The 5000-nt window shown below is 45.9% G+C and overlaps 1 pseudogene; it reads right to left on the reverse strand.

Moving 5' to 3' along the window:
* Positions 1-4995: 4995 nt before the first annotated feature.
* Positions 4996-5000, reverse strand: part of LOC124584384 — a 3283-nt pseudogene continuing 3278 nt past the window's right edge.

Raw genomic sequence — 5000 nt, forward strand, 5'->3', positions numbered from 1 at the left:
CCTCTTGGGCAAAGCTTCTTTGATAGTTACTCCGCGCCCTCCTGACAGACCGCTTAAGTGCGGTCAGTTCTGGGGACCACGGAGTAGACTGCCTGCGGACAAACCTCGCCACCCGAGGAACCGCCGCAGCAATAGCGGCGTCAATAGCCATAACAATTGCTTCCACTGCTTCTTCTACATCCTCAGACTCAAGATTAGGTCCCAGCACTGGGGGACGGAATTCGCGTGCTAGTCGCTCCCAGTCCGTCCTTGAGTAGTTATAACGTACTTCCCAAGCGCCAGTCTCCTCCTGGACCACAGTATCATAATCAAATTTTATACAATTATGGTCACTGATAGTTAAGTTGGAAACAACACACCAGTTGCTTATATGAGGCGCTGCATGCAGCGTTGCTAAGGTAACATCAATATTAGACATTGCACCAGCCCTACCAGAAAAGGTAGGTGGATTGCCTGGCTGATTCAACACTACTAAATGAGCTTCCATTATCACATTCTCAAGTTCAATGCCTCGATCATCCAATTCCTCACTGTGCCACATAGGAGACTTGGCGTTCGCATCCATACAAACAATCACAGGGTGACCCTCTAGAGCTCGTAGGATCCATATCAACTGCTCCATAAACGGTGTAATATGCTGTCTAAACTGGCAGTATATGTTAACAATATATACATTATGTGACAGCAAGTTCAATTGAGCAACCATTACATGTTCGTTGCAAAACTGATTTAAGATTGTTGTTTTAATCATCTTGTTTAGTACCACGATTGCGCTCATGGGGTTCTCCCCAGAGAACGCCACTTGCGCAACCGCAGGAAATCCTGGGACCCGACCAGCACAGGAACCCGGTTCTTGTATGATTATTACATCGAAATTCTCCTCCTCTGAAATTTTTCTAAGTTCTTGCGTAACCGTATGGCTACGCATGGCGTTTACCTGCAACATTTTGAACCTCCCCATTATCCAGGGGGATAAAAAACGTGCAGCCGACTAGCAGGCCAAGGTTTTGACAAGTCACAAACATTACGGCCGTACATTTTGACCATCTCCTTAAATACTTTTTCTAGATCAAATTTACGATCTCTTCGTGCGTATACTTGTTCCACCAATAGCTTCAATTTTTCCACTTCAGAGGGGATATTAGCCGCCTCCAACTGAATACAATCTACATCCTCCAGTGCTGGGAATGTTATGTCTTTTCCATATTCATGTGCCCTCCGAACAAGTTGCCTCAATGCAACCGTTAACAGGCCCGGCTCTTCCAATCTCGAGAGCCGCAGCATATCCTCGAAGTCTGTATATACACGACCGGGTCCAACAGCTTTATACATGTTACCAGCACTACTACTACCACTACCACAATCACCACTACCTCTATTTACACTTTTTACATTCACCTCTACTTCATTTTCATTAGTAACGTCTACATTATTCAAGTTCCGACCACCATCTGTTAATACACAGGAAGTGTCCACACCCTCTTCTTCACCTTTCACCGACTCCTCCACAGCAAGCTCCAATAACTGGCGTGACAGCCGGCTCAGAGCTTCCTCCGGTTCGACCTCGGCTTGGACGCCGACGTCCACCATCAGAGGACTCGCAGACCCGGAAGGATCTTGAAGATCAACCAGAGAACCTGTGGAAAGAGCTTTACTAATGAGTTTGCCCCGCTCAGCATCTCTTTTAACCTTACTGGGTGATTTTTTCTTAGGCACCTTAAGGGTCGCCATAGTCGGTTCTTTGAATGATTCTATCTAAAAACATTCTATAAGTGGGGCAATCCTTAGAACCTCCGCATTTCTTCCCTCTCTTTTTACATGGAATACAAATGGGTGGACAATCCCTTTGTGCACAGTCCTTTCTTTCATGCCCAGCCTGCCCACAGTGGGCACACACGGCTTGGACCTCACCACAGTATTTGTTAGTGTGATTTAAGTCATGGCATTTCGTGCATCTAGGTACCGACAAGTAATCCTTTATGTTTAACGCAGAATAACCCACGTAAAGTCTACCAATCCTCGTAAGTAGCTTCCAAAGCTCGGGTGATACTTCCACTACATTGTGCACTGTTAATTTATCTCTTGGTCCTACTTTAAATCTCAGTTTAAAGTTCCCATCGAATTCCTCTCTCGTCATGGATACATCAAAATTTTGTACATAGATAGCGTCAAGTAAGCTTTCCGCATCCATGTATGTAGGCACATCGTAAAGACACATCAGAGGACGTCTTTTACGAGGGGGTTCACATTTTAACTTCTCCAATAACCGTGAGTTTTTCAAAATCCTGTCACTATCCTCTTGCGAGGCAGTTTCAACGATCAGCACATTCTTCGCGGTCCTAACATTATTAATTTTAATTTTGTCTCTCTTGGGGTTAATACATTTCTCAAATTCAGCCTTGATCGTACGAATGTCTTCACCCGACTTGGGTTTAATGAACACAGTTGGTACGGTTTTCTTTAGATTTTGCTGTATGGTTTCTTTCGCCGACGGCGCCTTAACCACCACAGGGGTACTTGCAACCGCGGCATATGTGCGCTGTGCAACCGGTTGATCTCTTAATCGTGCATTCTCTTTTTCCAATTCAAGCAACCTACCTTCCAATTGTGCATGGGCCATTGCCCACCCCGCAACACAGTCTCTAATCTGGTTAATTGCATAATTGCTAATTTTCCCATTCTTAATACTACTATCCAACAATCTTAAGAATCGCGCATGTCGCTCGGCGATGCTTATATTTGCATCCAGCGACGAATCTACCTCGAGCACTCGATCACTCTCTTGATTTTCCGCCATATTGCCAATGAGAGTGAAAAGAAAGGAGGCCCGTCTCTTTCCCCGGACCGGCCTCTCTGGCATGGGGGGAGGCTAATTGCAGCTCGCTCACCGGTCCCGCCCCTTGACCAAGAGCTTTCAACAACTGAGCTGCTAGGTTTAGCACGCCGTGGGAACAGCGCACTAGTCCTCTTCGAACGCTACATCATCGAAGTTTTCTCCCGCTCCCTTACCGGCGAATGCCACCCACATTCCGGGAGAGCGGATTCACCCTCCGTCCTTCGCCCCCTACTAGGCCGAGTTTCCACCAAAAGGCTAAAGACCCGGTCCTACTCAGGTGCCGGGCCGGTCCCCCAGACGTTCGGGGGTCTGGACCCATCTAACCTAACCGGGGACGTGTCACCACGCCCCGGCTTGGCGGATCATGCCCCGGAATTCCAGGGGCAAGGCGGGTGACCTTCGCCGACTTGGGCCAGGATCCCGCCGCGACAAATGCAGCATCCGGAACCGGCGTGCAAGATATTCAGCACGCCGTCGCCCCCCTGCCCTTCGGTCGCCCGAAGGCTTAACAGCTGCACCTCGTGAAGGCGGGCAGGGGCACTTGGGAAGGAGAGGCTAAGATGTTCGAGTCGCATCCTTCCCCCGCTGCCTATTCCCAACCATGAGCCCACAAAAATCGGGGCACATAGCATGAGACAGCCGCAGAGAGGCAGCTTTTACCTGGAAATGACGTTATTCAATTTCTCAACAATGGAGAATATTTCCAACTTTTCTCTAAAATGGTTAACGCAGTTTCTAAGGAAGCTCAGCGTATGTACCAGTTATGAGTGAATGGCATATTTCAATGCATGGCATATTTTAAATAATAACTGACTGTGGACAATAAGATGTGAGAAGAACCAGCTGGTCCGCCCTAGGAATGGCGATTTATTCGGTCCGCCTGGGGCCTGGCCGCTGGAAGTGAAGATGTTGTATGTGGGAGGTAAGAGGTGAAGAGGTCACCTTTGTGTTATTTACTGTGGAATCTCAGTTTTTGTTATTCTTAGTTGTTGCCTCTCACTACGTGCTGTTACTATCAAGAAGTTAAAGCACAAGAGTGATGTGTTTGGTTATAGTTCGTTTGTATATAGTTTGTATTTAAGTAGATACAGTTGTTCAATAGGGGTGGTGGTGGGAGTTGTGAGTTATAAAGCAGTGGTTTCAGTTGGATTGTAGCGGCCCGCCTCCTCGTGGCTAGGGACGGGCAACTCTCTGGGATTAGCCCAGAGAGGCTAAGAGGCCGTTCTTTTATATGTGTAATGTAGAAGATATGTTTTGTTTTTTTTGTATGTATTTTATATGTAACCACATTTGTAACATGTAGTTCTGTCTAGTTACGTAGCACGCCCACGCATAAGTGTTAGTAAGTGGGCATTGTATGTATAATAAACATTGAAAAAAAAAAAAAAAAAAAAAAAAAAAAAAAAAAAAAAAAAAAAAAAAAAAAAAAAAAAAAACATTGTCCATATACATGAGCTGCGAGCCGTACCACGTACGAGCTACAGACGCGATCGCGTTGCTCGCTGTACGAATGCAGATGCTCAGCGGCAGCTAGGAGGCGCTCCATCCATATACTTGCCGTACGTTTTTGCGACTGCGAGTGCAACGCTCACCGGTACCGACATGGATGGAGCGCCTCCTAGCTGCCGCTGAGCATCTGCATTCGTACAGCGAGCAACGCGATCGCGTCTGTAGCTCGTACGTGGTACGGCTCGCAGCTCATGTATATGGACAATGTTTTTTTTTTTTTTTTTTTTTTTTTTTTTTTTTTTTTTTTTTTTTTTTTTTTTTTTTTTCAATGTTTATTATACATACAATGCCCACTTACTAACACTTATGCGTGGGCGTGCTACGTAACTAGACAGAACTACATGTTACAAATGTGGTTACATATAAAATACATACAAAAAAAACAAAACATATCTTCTACATTACACATATAAAAGAACGGCCTCTTAGCCTCTCTGGGCTAATCCCAGAGAGTTGCCCGTCCCTAGCCACGAGGAGGCGGGCCGCTACAATCCAACTGAAACCACTGCTTTATAACTCACAACTCCCACCACCACCCCTATTGAACAACTGTATCTACTTAAATACAAACTATATACAAACGAACTATAACCAAACACATCACTCTTGTGCTTTAACTTCTTGATAGTAACAGCACGTAGTGAGAGGCAACAAC

Source organism: Schistocerca americana, unplaced genomic scaffold, assembly GCF_021461395.2.
Source record: "Schistocerca americana isolate TAMUIC-IGC-003095 unplaced genomic scaffold, iqSchAmer2.1 HiC_scaffold_471, whole genome shotgun sequence".
Classification (NCBI taxonomy): Eukaryota; Metazoa; Arthropoda; class Insecta; order Orthoptera; family Acrididae; genus Schistocerca; species Schistocerca americana.